Genomic DNA, 16,514 nt, shown 5'->3' with positions numbered 1-16,514 from the left:
CACACACACACACACACACACACACACACACCTTTCCCCATTAGTGCTACACTTTTCAAAGACAGTCAAATGCTACTCATACATAAATTCCAATTAACGACAACAAATACCACTAAACTATCAGGTGTATACCACATAAAAATAACATATAAAATAAAACACACATTACTACTTACAAAAAAAACTGCTCACATCAGGAGACATACACCCAAACCCAGGATCCAACCACACCTTATTCCCACCTAGACATAAATCAGACCTACTTATCATTAACATCAATATAAGAAGCATAACAAACAAACTCCCTGATCTGCATGCATTTATAAAGTATTACTCCCTAGACATAGTCACAATTACAGAAACCTGGTTAAAACCCAATATACAAAATGAGGACATTCTCCCACCAGGCTACAACATACTAATGCACAATAGAACAAGTAGAAAGGGAGGAGGTGTAGCCATATTATTTAAAAACACTCTCAACATAAAACCCCTCAATAACTCAATTCCTTCATCTCAAAATGCCGAAACTTTAATCTCAACTATTTTCATTAATGATACCAAAAAAATTAACATCATCTGTTGCTATATCCCAACAGGCAATAACTGCTCCACCATAGAAGAGATCTTACAATGGACCTCAGATAACCTACCACAGGAATCAATTCTGTCAGGTGATCTAAATACAGACTGGTTAGCCTGCAACTCCAATATCCCTACAAACCACATAAACCTCTATGGTTTTGCGCAGCTCATCAAAGAACCAACTAGAATAGATAAAAAATCCAATAAGCAATCAATCCTAGACCGGACATTAGTTAACTGCTCTAAAGAAAAATATGTCTCTGGATGTCTTCCAGACAGCCTATATAGTTTATATATATATATATATATATATATATATATATATATATATATATATAGCTTATATTCCTTCATTTCAATATGAAATGAAGGAATATAAGCTGTATAACAATATAGGCTATACACACTGAGCAGAGTAGATGAGAGGTGTTGACTACAACTTAGCTGAAATATATAAGTATCCTGTTTTTTCAATTATTTATACTGATTATTGTTTCTAGCAATTTATATATAGAACTTTTATTCCCTGTTGCTTAGTTTTTGAGTGTATTTTATTGATATAAAGTTATCTGCATGGATAACTGATCTGCTTGCAGTTAAAAGCATTCTGTATCTTTACAAATCTTTATCTGTTTAAAAACTTTCATTTTGTGGCTTTCTATATTGTTTACTGTCTGTAGGCTAATAGCTTTAGTATTTGTCCTAGTTCAGAATTGTTGGCTCTGGGCTTGTTTGTTTATACAGTGATTGTTCAAAGCACATGAACAGGTCATCTTGAATTAACTGAAGTCTTTCTTTACCTTGGCTAGAGTGTGTTAATTGACTGATGGCTAGTGGGGGCTGGTTCTTTTGTGCTTTTGTAAAAAAAAAAAATGTTCTTCTGGTATTTAAGCCCTAACTTTGAGAGGGTTTCTGTCTATACACACTGAGCAGAGTGGATGAGAGGTGTTGACTACAACTCAGCTAAGATATATAAGCATCCTGTTTTTTCGATTATTTATACTGATTATTGTTTCTAGCAATTTATATATAGCACTTTTATTGCCTGCTGCTTAGATTTTGAGTGTATTTTATTGATATTAAGTGATCAGCACGGGTAACTGATTTGTTTGCAGTTAAAAGCATTCTGTATCTTTACAAATCTTTATCTGTTTAAAAACTTTTATTTTGTTGCTTTCTGTAGTGTTTACTGTCTGTAGGCTAATAGCTTTAGTATTGTCCCCACCCTCCCTGTTGGTGTCTTGCTGTTATACTTGGTGGCTTTGCAGTTGCCCGCCCCTACTGTAAATCTGATCTGGGACACTCCTCCCAGTCTAGTGTCATTAGCTCATTCTACCTAATACAGAGAGAACATTTGATAAGGCCTTCTATTTCTCCTTTTTCCCTTTCAAAAAATAAATAAATGCTTTTGCCTGAATCTCCTTGTGTTCTGACTGTGCTTCTCAAACATTTTGGAAATATAGAGTATATTTTAGAGCATTTATTATAACTGTAATTGTCTTAATATTGCTACAACTCAAGTGCTCTAGGTTGCACTGCATCTGAAGTGTTTGTGTGTTTTAGCTGCTTTTCTGTATATATAGACTTCTCTGTATATGTAGACTAGCTACTTATTCTGCTGTGTTACTGCCTCTTAAATCATTTTTCAGTTGTGCACTTGCCATGCTTCATTTAAAAAGTTTTAAAATGCTAATTTTGTAGAGTTTTAATTGCATTTACTGTTTAGCACTACACACTCAGCTTTGCTTGTCTCAGGACTTTATTTTCTGTGCTCAGAGCTATCCAGACCTTGCTATGGTAGAGGGAAGTCCTACTACCTACCAATGGGACCGGTGAGCATTGTACTGCCTATCTAAAGCTAAAGGAGTGGTTTCCAGCTCTGAAATTGTAATTGTATTAGCCTTTTTGGGCTGATTTCTATCCCTTTCAACTTTCTGGCTTAAACACTAGTGTGTTTGCACATTTTTCACATCGTGCAGCACTGCGAGGCTACATTTAAACTATTCCAGGTGCCAGCAAGTCTGCTCTTCAAATTTTCCCTTAAAACTAGCTGGTTTCCCAATAGTAGCACTAAAATCTGAACCCCTGTGACTAGAACTTGCTCTAGAACCTGCTGGAAAGCACTAGGAAGCCTGAAACTGATACAAGCACTCAGCTCTCCTTGTCAATAAAGAGAAATTAATCATAGGCACTAAACAGCCTATAATTACAAAGTACATTGCAAATGTAAGGGAAAACAGCTCTTAAATTTTACAAAAAAGCACCTAAACAGGCATGTCCAAGGGTCAGCTATCAGTGATTTCTCCTGTCCACCTGGTGAATCTGGGCATACTGGGGCAATGCAGCAACTGCCTCATGTACACCGACTATCCTCTCCTCCTACCACCCAACACTACAACCTGCGAGAGATGCACTTACATAGCCAAACTGGAAGCAAAGCTTTCTCTGGCCAAGATTGTGCTAGACAGTCAAGAGGAGAAGGTTAACACCTGCATTACACCTCAAGCAACTCATAGCCCTTCAAAACCCACACCATCAACACCCACACATAGCAACACTAAACCCACATATGCGGAGGCCCTTAACATTAACCTGCCCAAGCAACAAGGACCTCCGAAGCCGAAACGCAAACACCAGTCACAACCAAAGTGACACATAGCTCACAACACCAGTGTGCCACCCAACAACAGCCCCTAAGGCAAGACAATGTACCCAACACTTTAGTGGTGACTCTATAGTCAGGCACACTGATGTCCCACTCACCAGGCTGAACAAGGAGAAAATTACAGTTAGCTGCCTGTCGGGTGCCAGGATCTGCCACATAATGCATGCACTCAAGTCACTCCACAACAAGTACAAATATGACTCTGTCATTGTCCATGCTGGAGTGAATGACTTGAGATGTACATCCCTGGACTACATGAAAAGAAACATGGAAGAGCTCTTGGATCATGTGACCCAGGCAGATATGACCCTAGCCCTGAGTAGCATCCTGCCTTCACCCAGAATGATACCACAGTATAAGGACAAAATTATTGACTTTAACAATTGGCTAAGCTTCTGATGTCATTCAAAGGGGATCCAGTATTTGTCTGCCTGGGAAGACATGATCGACAAACCATGATGCTTTGCCAGAGATGGTCTGCACCTGTCACCCCTGGGATTCAGGTTACTGGCTAAAGCTCTTGCCACCCCTATAGTGCCTTTTTTAGGCAAGGTTCAAAAGATAAAACCACCACCGTAACAGATACAAGCATTCAAAATCTGAAGGAAATGCTACTCAATGCTAGAAGTCTAAACCTCAAAATGCACTCTCTCAAGGCACTCCTAAAAATGGAGAACATCGATATCTGTGCAGTAACTGAGACCTGGTTCTAGGCTCCAGAGAGCACCCCTGCAATACCAGGCTACAATTCTTACCACACTTTTCGGCCACAAAACCAAGACCGAAACACAAAGGTGGAGGAGTGTCCATATTCACCAAGGATATTCACACCTCTAGGCTAGTCGCCCCCTCCACTCCTCAGAAAAATCTCTCCTCTGTATCTATAAAGCAAATAGCTCTGCAGGAAAAGCTCTTTTCTCCCACAACATTGCCAGAAACTGGAACAACCTCCTCACCTCTCTGACCTCAGCTCTCTCAACTGTTCAGTTCAAAAATTCTCTCAAGACACACCTATTAAACTCCTGGTTATGCCCATGCATCACATAAGACACTTTCCTGTAACTGCATAAAAGAATTATAGATGCAGTCCCCTGATTTTCTACTATAAACTCAGTAACTCCCACTGCAGCAATGATTAATGCAGTCTCCTATTGTTCTGCTACAAACTCAGGTACTCCCACTACAAAATGTGATTTCCCTTTTTCGGGTTAACTCTTAACTCTTGTCTTCCTACTAGTAAAGACATCTTTTACCAATATCTATTTGTTTTCTGTTATACACATAGAAACCTGTTTATCATAAACGTAAGCTGATATAAAAGCATGTGTATTTTAAATGTAAGTGATTGTTGAGCTGTACTGCAAAATAAGATGTACCTAAATATGTTTATTATTAATCTTAAATAATGTAGAGCATTACCTACAATGTACGTTAATCTACTTCTGTATAAGAATTTGGAGCTTTTCTATCCGGGCTTCCGCTGTAAATGGACACACGTCCAGTCGGACTATCCCAGTTAACAAATGTAAAATAAAATAAAATAAATAAAAATAAGTAAATAATTTTCTTCAGTCCCTTCATACACCATGAAGTGCATTTTTAAGTCCTTAAATTGTTATTTGAGATCGGAGACAACTTTTGTTTTCTTGTTAATTTCAGTTGTTGTTGTTTTTCTTTTGGCTTTTCCCAGTTAGGGGTCGCCACAGCGGAACTCTGGTCCGCTAATAATTGGCAGTCAATTTTTACAGTGTCAAGGTGCCAGCCCGATGCCCAACCTTCAATGAAGGCATGCCCGTTCACGCATGTCTTTTGAACGCCACTCAACTGCAGGGAGGACATGCAGACTCCACACACAAGGCGCTCCAGCTGAGAATCGAATGGGAGAGCCTCTTGCAGTGAGGCGACAATGCTACTGCTGCACCACTGTGACTTCTTTTTTGTTAATTTCAGTACACATTGTTAATCAGGCATTACTTGATTTGACAGCATTTGGGGTCCATCTTGGAACACTAATATCTGTGCAATGAAGGTACTTTGTTGTTATTCTGGGAGTACAAATTACTGCTGGCTTAGTAACAAATTGTATTCTGATTGTCTGTTTCAATATTCTGGGTTTTATATTTACATATCTATTGTTTTATCTGTGTGTGTGTGTGTGTGTGTGTGTGTGTGTGTGTGTGTGTGTGTGTGTGTGTGTGTGTGTGTGTGCGTGTGTGCATGTGTGTGCGTGTGTGTGTGCGTGTGTGTGTGTGTGTGTGTGTGTGTGTGTGTGTGTGTGTGTGTGTGTGTGAATGTAAATGTATCTCTTTCTCTCTCTCGCTATATATATATATATATATATATATATATATATATATATATATATATATATATATATATATATATATATATATATATAGTCATTTAGTTTTTCGAATGGTGGATTCATCACACTGAAGAAAAATCCAGCAGTGCTGATCAAAAATCAGCTGGTCAACCACTGTCAGCTTTTTTTGGTGTGATGCCTGTAGCAATGAGGATCAGGGAATTTGCTGTTTACCCACTGTAGCCTGATATTGGAGTTGGCATACATAATTAGCTGGGGTGTGGTGGTATGGGGGGCTTGCCCCCTTCAAAAAAACAATGTTTTTTGTTTTTCTTTGTGTTAAAAATTGCATGCTCCAAGGTTTTTTATGAGTGTCAGCATGTCAGTATTCAGTTTATTGACCTATTGTAGTCAATATTTCTGTGGTTAACATGTGGGTTGCTAGATTAAAGTGAGTATGAATTTATGTCACATCATCAAAAATATGTTCAGCAAATGAAAAAATAAACAAAAACTGTTTGCTGAATCCACCTTCAATGAACAAGTCAACAATTTGTTTTGCTGGGGGGGCAAGCCCCCCTGCACCCTCTATGTGAGGGGATGCTCTCAAAACCTATACCCCATGCACTTATATATTATAACACTGAAGTTTCACAACAGTGGACAAAAGAGCAAACTCCACTGCTAGACTAGTTGTGAATTTTGCTGGTTTATTTCAGTGTTCTGTTTCTTATTAGATGCTGGGCTAGTTTCAGCATCACAGCAATCCACATGATTCTGCTGTATGTAACAGTGCAGCTGATATGCTTTTCAGTAGACAGAGTGACTCGACAAGTTTGCTTGTTTGGCCATTTTCTAACATTCTTGATGACATTTTCAGTATAGCTACTATATAATGGTGAAAGCAGCATGTGCTTGCTTGAAGTTCCCATCAGTTGCTAGTTAAGTGTTTTTCTGCTGCAGTATTACCCTATGCTGAGTGCATTGAAGCTGGGTCACTAATAGTTGCACTCTGTGTACCTTTGTGTTACTGCACTGCTATTTATTGAGCAGACCCCTTGTGACTGTAATAGTTGCTATATTGTTGTCCCATAGTCTGTGATTACCTATGATAAACTGCCTTAGCTGCTCAGAATTAAGTGAATATTCACATAGCTGAGTTCACTTTCAACTCTCTATGTTTTGAGCACTTGGATCAATCTAAATCCTATATTCACCTGGACAAAATGGAAGATTGACCTGCTTGAATCCCTCCTGTTGCCAGTCATAATGTTTGCCCTCAGGCAGTCTAGAAACTGCCGTATGTTCACAGACAATGAATTTCAAATTGACTCAAATAATTGTCTGTGGGAAGTGCAAATGTCTGTGCAATCTGTAAGCAGCCATCATCCCAATAAGATGGCCTGTGAGCATCACATAACCACCACTGACATATCATCACAATCCCATTAACTGCTTTATGCTGTGATTGTAAAAATGTCACTACCGGATCTGTCTTGTAATAATAAAACTAGATCTCGATAAATATGCACATCACACCATGCTCTCAGTTAAGAAAGGTTATCAGGAGACAGACAATAAACCATCTGCAACTTCAACTTCCATAAGTAACTACAACAGTAGCAAGAAAAGCCTAAGAGTACAACACAGCTTAGTAACATGCCTTAGTATGCTTTGCTTTGGGTTTTGCAATGCCCAACGTCTACTCAATCCAAATAAAACCAAATTCCTTATCTTTCAACCCTCCAAATCTATACAGCCTTCTGCTCTTTTCAACATTTGTGCCAAGAACAACACCATCATCTCCCCATCTGACCACACAAAACTTCTAGTTGTGGAAATTGACAACAATCTCAAATTTGACCTCCATAAAAAAGTTGATAAAAAACCCGTGGCACTTTATAGAGACAAAAAAATACCTAACAAGGACAGCCAGGGCCACTATTGCCACCTTCAGCTAATCTCCGCCTTACTTTACATCTCCACCATACTAACTAACCTTAGACAGACTGACCAAAACAGACTGGAATCCTGCTACAATAAAATTGCAAATTTTACAACAGGTGCATCCTACCATTGCCACCACTGCAACTCACTTAGGGAACTTGATTGGGTTGAACTCCCCCAGCTTCTTCACCTGAATCAACTCTCATTTGCCCATGAACTAATAAACAACCCCCATAAGATCTTATCACTTCAAAACCTACTCCAACTCTACTCTTCTTCTAGACCACTAAGATCCAACAGCAAAATCTACTTCTTTCCACCAAACCCAAAAATTCAGCAGGAGAAGCCCTATTCTCCTGTGCTACGTCCAAACTATGGAACAACCCCCCCCCCCCTTGATAACCAAACTACCATACAGCAGTCTACTCAAAACCTCTCTCAAGTTTCACCTAAAAATGCATTGTCTCTGCCCTTGCTCCAACCCTGACTAGCAAAACTCCCAGCCACTTAGTACAGCATTATTATCAGATTAATCATTAGGTATCATTTAATTGTCTACTCAATTCTAATACTGTTTTGTACTCATTACCTTTTCATCTTGTTTGTTCATACTACTGTGCTGTGTACTCCTCATGCCATGTTATTTACTGTAAAATCATATACGAGTGTAACATTTACTAATGTAAAATGTCTTATTTGTACTTGTGGAGCTTTTCTCCCCAGGACTCTGCTGAAAAAGGACCTGCGTCCAGTCGGAATTTCCTGTAAACAAATGTAAATAAAATAAAATAAATAAATAAAAAAATAATGTCTTAGTAATTGCCAGCTCTATTGTCATCTGACTCCATACTCAAAAGATGGGAACAATGACAGGGTTGTAGCTAGATTTCTTTCTGGTGCCAGGACCTGTGATAGCACAAGAACTCTAAATTTCCTCTCACCGGACAAATATTATTATAACCTAGTGGTAGTGTGCTATCACAGGACAAATATTATTATAACCTAGTGGCAGTTTGTGTGTGTGTGTGTGTGTGTGTGTGTGTGTGTGTGTGTGTGTGTGTGTCTGAATGAACTGTGATGCATAACTTTTAATGGCATGCAGAGAGGCATGTTGGATCCCACCATGCACGCATCCAGTGTAGGTAAGAAACTAGTTCTGAGTAATCGTTCCTTTACCCAGAATAATAACTGTAAACAAAGAAAAGATGATTGACTAAAACAACTGGATTAGCAGTCGTTGTCATTCTAGGGGGTTCAGTATGTGTTGGCAAGGGATGAGGTGTTTGACTAACTTGTATCTGTACATCTTTTTCCATGGGGTTCTCATAACTGACTTTAAACCCTACAGCCTCCATAGCACATTTATTAGCAGCGTCCATCTAGTGAATATTTTAGCATCGCAGATATTAATGTATCCATTTCAGTGCTTCCATTTCCAGCCATAGATTGGTCTTTATTAAGTTAGCTCTTCTAATTACAAGAAATCTTAACAAGGCATTTCTTGATCTTGATATTTTCTTGCAGCTTGAACTCATACTTGAAAACTGGTTTCAGTGTGTAACTTAACCCTCTCTCCATACCTGGATTTTGCACCTCCCATGCATTCAGGCCTTATGAAAATTGCAGTGGCAATTCAATATTTATTATTAACCACATTGCCTGAAGACAGATTCTCAGAGACCCAGAAATTATTCTCACTGAACTCCAAATTACAAGATAAACCTGCAAAGGTCACTGCCCATGTCACCTGGTAACTGTGTAAGATTTCAAATACTCCTCAATAAACTGAAACACCTATAACTCTACTTTGGGTATGTCAAGATACTCAAATGTACTAAATTAAATTCTTTGGATAATATAGTTAATAAACCAACTAGAGGGCACAATATTCTTGATCTAGTCCTAACTAATACAGCCTCTTCATCTATAGGTAAGTCTGACTATAAGCTGGCAACTTTCTATTTCAAAATCTCTAAAACTCCTGCAGTCAATAATTCTGAAGTTAGGGATATCAAACAGACAATCTTCCTAAAACTCTATGTTGAGCTATCTAAATTCAGTAATAAATTATACTCATACGCTAATCTGCACTGAAAAAAATATTTCCTCCCTCCAGTCCCTGACCCAAACAGTCTTCCAAAATGTGGAAAATTGGTTTTTGCAACACTGCCTCCTACTTAACCCCCAAAAAACTAAACTTCTCCTCTTTACTCCTACCCAAAAATCTCCCACTCCTCTCTTCACTATCTCTTCAAATAATGCAACCTGTATTAACCCTGACAAGACCACGCGACTGCTAGGTGTAACTATTGATAACCATCTCAATTATGATGAACACATTAACACCACTGTTAAAAATGTCAACAAAAAAATTGGGACACTCTACAGAATTAAACCTTTTCTTACCCCTAAAACTAGAAAGACCATTGCACAGACACACCTGATCTCCCCTGTTTATGCCTCACCCACCTATACCAACTTATCGAAAGGAAACACTACCAAACACTCCATCTGCTACAATAGTATAGCCAGATTCATTACTGCTACTCCCTAAGAACTCATCATTGTCTTAATCTCAAACAACTAGATTGGTTAGAGCTAAATAACCAGTTATTCTATCAACAACTACTTATCATTCATAAGACCCTTCACTACCCTGAGGTTAACCCCAGCCTTTCAAAAATGATTATACCATATAGAAACCTAGCCACACTCCGTTCTGCAAATCGACTACTAGTATCACTACCTAAATCAAATAATAAAGCTGGTGATTCATTACTTGCAAACTCAATAGGGAAAATCTGGAATCAACTTCCTCAAGGAATAACTAATCTAACCTCTACCTCTCTTTTCAAAAACACATTAAAGAACATCTCAAAACAAAATGGATATGTCCATGTGGTAATGCTGACGAGAATAATGTCGACACTCTCGCAGCGCTTCCACCGTACCCTCCTGACTTAACTCCTCTATAAACTTTCAGGAGTTTTGAGAGTTATTATCTAAGAATTGGGCTTTTTACCAGTTACGTTTGTTCTGTCTGTATCCTGTGTTACTGTTACGTCTTTTATATAGTCTAATATAGTTGTATATAGTATAAGTTTATTTCCTATTATTAGTATTTGTTTTGTATTTGAAACATTTTTTCTTTTTTCTACCTTATATTTTGACTAATATTATGCCTAACGTGATAAATTGTTGTGTATTTACCTGTAATGGAGCTTTTCTCCCCGGGCCTCTACTGAAAACGGATATTGTGTCCAGTTGGACTAGCCCGGTCAACAAATGTAAAATAAATAAATTCACCAGACCTGACATACACAGTGGCTATTTCTAAAAGCAAGTTCCATTTCTAGATGAATAAGGCCTAATAGAGCCAGAATGCAAACGTTAAGAACAAACCATCCTGGTTTTCCACCAGATAAGCAGGATCTATGACAAAAACAAAAAAATCCATCTTAAATCATACACAATATTCCTCACACTAAAGACTGTATATAGAATATCAGTAAGGAACTAAAGTCTTCTGTCTTGGCTAGTAAGGGAAATGAATTTAATTAGTTTCTAAAGCCAAGGATAATTATAAGTCCTTCTTTACTTATGATATGAACAGAGGTACAGCTAGCTATTCTGGTGCCTATTACTTTCACCTGATATGGTGTGTACCCTCAACTCTAGGCTGAGGAGTCAAGAAGTAAAATAAAAAGTCATCAGCACCAAACATCCAAATCATCTAGCCACTACAGCCAACCAAGTGAAAAAGCCCTTCAGTTATGAAGTGAAGTTCTTGGGGATGGGGGGGATTGACTTCTCTCCTATGAAACTGTAACTTTTACTTGTTACCTTTGTAGCAAGCAGCTGCAACAGTCTATACATGGAGCACTTCATATCTGAAAATTTGAAAAAAAAAATAACGCTTCTTTCCTTTCAAACTATCGCAACTGCTTGCTACATACGTAGTACACAGCACAAAGCCACTATAGTTTATGCCTCCTCACATGGAGGATTAAATGTCAGTAATGCTTTGAAGACTAATCATAATCTGCAGATAGCACTCCCTACTACTTCAACCTATATCCTAGCTATGCTACTATTTAAGACATTAAGAAGTAGAGCCCAGCAGTGTTCATAACTTATTCAAAATTGTACCACTGACTTGGACCCGTTTAACATAACAAATTTAATGCAAACTTTATCCCTAAAACAGCTATCTTAATTCCACCAATTTCAACATCCCTTACACCTCCAAATATTACAATGGAACATGTAGTGAAAATGCTCTCCAAATCCAAAAAAAAATGCTATTTCCATAGGACTTAATAATCTACTCGAATGCCTAATAAATAGCACCAAATTTGACATATGCAGATCCTCCTTAAATTATTTAACCTGAGCTTAGCTACAGGATTTGTACCTGAAATATGGTGAACTGTGCTGATGATGCCCCTATATATGGGGGGCATTACCACTGACTCTGGACTATAGACCCATTAGCCTGATTCTTTTGATTTGAAATTCATGGAGTGCACCTTATCTGACCTCATAAATCATGATTTCAGAAAATTTATTAGGCTAGACCCATATCAGTTTGGTTTTGTCAAAGGGAGATCATGCCAACTCAGTTCAGTGATCTTCTTTAAGAATGTCACACAGGCTGCTGACAATGGTCATTCTCTCCACAGAGTGTATTTGGATCTGCCAAATGCATTTGGCACAATGCCTCATGCTGCACTGTAAACAAATTAAATGCCTTAAAAGTAGATCCACGCATGATGGCATGGATAGCAAACTGGTTGAAAGATAGACTGGATGTAGATTAGGTAGCAAGTTCTTCCTTAAAATGTATTAAGATAATTAACAGTGAGCCCCAGGACTCATAGTGATCTGAAGCCAAGGAGTCAGGAGCTCTGGTTACATGTTTGCAAAAGACTACAAACTGGGGATTATTATCAGATCTCCTGTGATACCCATTAATTATAACACAAACTAATGTTTGTAAACAAATGGTGTACAGAAACAAGGCTAAAATACCAGACACTGAAATTTCCCAGATGAAAGGACCGACAGCTTCACAAGACCAAAATCCGAAACACTAAGTTTTCAGATGAGGTAAGTAACCTCTTGGCCATCCTGTTGAACTTTGTCCCTTACCCCCGTGGTAGTGCGATCTCTGAGTTCGTATATGTAGTTAGGAGGGTGTGCGGGGCAAAGTCCTACACATCTGTGGGTTTAGTTTTGTTTTGTTGTTTTATTTGGGATGGCCAAGCAGTTACTTACCTCGCGTGAAAAGTCGGTATTTCAGATGCCGGTGTTGTGCAGTTGTCGGTCCTTTCGTCTCAGAGAAGTGGGAATCTGGTAAGTGAAATGTCGGTGTTCTGAAGTAGATCCACACACACACACACACACACACACACACACACACACAGATATATATATATATATATATATATATATATATAGATATGGTATACCTTCATAAGTTCGATGGCCACATCTTCGACACTGCTGCCATGAACTGCAAACCGTGAAATTCAAAAATCGCAATAACCAAAGCACCAAATTACAAAACCTCGTCCCATTTTTGACCCATGGTAGCACTCGTTTTGGTGGTAGAGCAATTGGAAATGCCAAATTCGATATTTTTAGGACATTTAGGGAAGTTGGTGTGACGGAATTCAGCTAAACGGTTTGTGTTTAAGCACATTCAGAAATGTGCTTTTGAAAATATGAAGGCATGCCATATGTATGTGTATATATATATATATATATATATATATATATATATATATATATATATATATATATATGGGTCTAGGAGTATTCACTGAAAGCACATTTCAATGAAAGTCTAATGACTGCGCACAAATCATTGAAAGCACAATTCAATGAAAACTCAATTCACTGAAACACATATCACTGAAAGTTATATATGGCCTTTTACCCACTGTAGTGTGACCCTGGAGTTAATATATTTAGTAAGGGGGGGTGCGGGCACTGTATGCCCCCCACATAGTTTGGATATATATTAAGTTTAGAAAAGAGTAATTTATTGAAATTGCAAGTATCCATTTGTATAGTTCAAAATATTTAAAATAGGTGGGGGCTATACCCCCACACCCCCACTGTGGGGGGTGGTGCCCCCCACATTCCTCCTTACTTTATATTCTAACTCCAGGGTCTCACTACAGTGGAGAAAAGGCTATATATAACTTTCAGTGAAATGTGTTTCAGTAAATTGTGTTCTCATTGAATTGAGCTTTCAGTGAATTGTGCACAGTCAAATGTGTTTCAGTGAAATGTACTTTCAGTGAATATTGCTAGACCCATGTATATATATATGTGTGTGTGTGTGTGTGTGTGTGTGTGTGTGTGTGTGTGTGTGTGTGTGTGTGTGTGTGTGTTTCTGATAGAAGGTCTGTTGTGATTCTTCCAATGAAAATGAATGATATTTCACCAGAAAGGTAGATCATGGCTAAAACCTCCTGATGCTTCCCTAGCTTAGTGGAATAGGCACTATACCCAGAAAAGGTAAGGAGATTCAGAAATATTCCTAATACATTAATCTCATTGTCAATTCCTAACATAAAACATAAAATGAAGAACCCACTAAGTACATACTGAAGCCCTCCCTAGTTGTCCATCTCCACAGCACCACTTGTATGTTGCATTACAGGTAAAAAGTCTGTCATACATGTATATGCATTTTGACAAATACAGGTAGAGAATACACTGGGGCTATGCTAAGAGTGAATCCTAAAGTTTATCTTTAAAATTATTTAGAGAATGGGCAATGTGTGCACTGTCACTCTGATTGGAGAATATTGTACAGCTGAGTGTTAATGTACACTGAAAAAACAAGTATGTCACTCCATGGCAGAAAATTTAACTCTGCTGTGAAGCACAGATACTGTAAAACTAAACAGCAGCCATTTTTATCATTGCTAAACAACTCTGTTTAGTGATTGAACAATTCAAACAAAAAGTAAATACAATTTTGAAAAAAGTTGTTTTATGTGTGCGTGTGTGTGTGTGTGTGTGTGTGTGTGTGTGTGTGTGTGTGTGTGTGTGTGTGTGTGTGCATATATTTATGTTTCTTTCTACAAGTCTGTGTGAGTGTTCATGCTTGCATCCATAAAAGCAGATGTGAGAAAGACAGAAAGCAAGCACTAATTGTAAAAAGCACCCCATCAGCACATTTTCGTTAAACATTAAGAGGTATGAAGCTCATAGCATTTAACAGTATTGACCAAGTTTGATTATCTCCCATGGATTCAATAAACTTTGCAGAGGCTTTGCGTGAAGTTTATATGGAGTTTGTGTTTCTGTGCAATTAGCAGCAGTGGCAACCTCATATGCATAGCATGCATTGCACTTACAAGAATATAAGCTGTGCTTCACACAAATGTTAACAAGAAAAAAAAGTTAAACACATATTAAAGAATTACACAGCTCTGGATTTGAACTATCAGATTATTAGAATTACAAAACACAGTGAAAATGTGTTATCTTTGTCACAGGCATAAGCTTGCAACAGCAATCAAATCGTGCGTACAAGCAATTCAGATTTTCTATAGTATTAACAGGACAAGCACTTGTACATTCCATTTGGTTGCACGTGTGGCTTCTATATTTAGTGCAATGAGTGATCACACAACCATTTATGAATAGGTTTGCAGCAATGCAGCTCTGTCTTCTCTTTGTGTTGTGTTCATTCTTTCCTTATATCAGCTCTTGTTTGCTCAGTGACACACGCTGCAGGGAAGGTTGTCTGAATTGCTGTTGTGTTTTCCTTCTCTCTCACACTAATTATTCACAGTTGCAAAGCATTATCAACTAGCAGTGATGTAGAGAGCCTATCCTATGTTCATCTCTGATACACAAAGTGAAAAGTTTGGTATTTAGCAATTCTAATCAGTTTAGTTGCATCTTCACCATACTAAGAAGTTTGAATCTACACTATAAAAAGGTAACCATGTGTTTTCAGTGCTTAATGTTGACAAATGTGTACATAAGGAAGACATTAGACATGTGATTAGTCATGTGATATATGTGTTTTATTCTTCTCTGTTTAATGTCACATAGGATTATGGCATCCAAACCTACAAGTCCATGTAAACCCCCTTTCAATGACTCTGAAACTGAAGTGATACTTCAGGCTTTCAGGTACCATGGAAGTGTTTGAGAGAGGATGTGGGGATATGGCTGCCTGAATGCAGATATGGAACCAGCTAGTGAATGATGTTAATGCAGTAGGAGGTCACAACAGGAATTATGATCTTGTGTGTCACCAGGCCACTGATATGATTTCATTAGATTGGAGGACAACAGCTGCAGTTGCCCAAGAACAGCTGGCTATGGGGGGGGGTGGTCCTGCTATGGATCCTCCATTGATGCTAAATGAAGAATTCCTGTCCACTGCCAAAGACCTAGACAGCTCAATGGAAACTGCACACTGCATTTTTGAAGTTACTGCTGATATGGCTCAGAGGAAAAGTGTGTCCCAGGACCAGCTTCCAGTTAAGCTTACATATGGCAAGTTCTATATTTGCTTGTATACTGAAATGTATGATCGGAACAATACTTCCTGGGAAATGTATTTTTTATGTACCTATCGACAAGTTAATCGAGTTATATATTACAGTTGTTCATTACACATGGGTGTGGGTGGACATGTCAAACAAGTTTCAGTTTCAGCTATTTCTTATAGGACAGATAGGTGATTGTGTATTCATTGTCCCTGTGTTATTCCCATTGTGATGGCTAAATGCTGTCCTTTCCTTGCTTCATTTCTTCCAGACCACACTCTCTACAAACTGTCGAGACACCTGCACATAGTAAGCAAATGTTTATTTGCTTATTGATGACCATTCTTTAAATATATAAATCATCTGTGTGTGTCTGAGGTGAGTGTAATGACTGTCTCTATTTCTGCACCATCTGCTATTGTGTGACCATTGTTACTTTGTTGTCTTATAAATTGGTTTAATATTTAGAGTAGCAGTAATTTATTTC

This window comes from Protopterus annectens, chromosome 3.part1, assembly GCF_019279795.1.
Source record: "Protopterus annectens isolate FY-2018-M chromosome 3.part1, PAN1.0, whole genome shotgun sequence".
Lineage (NCBI taxonomy): Eukaryota > Metazoa > Chordata > Ceratodontiformes > Protopteridae > Protopterus > Protopterus annectens.
Note: the sequence above shows the minus strand (reverse complement) of the source record.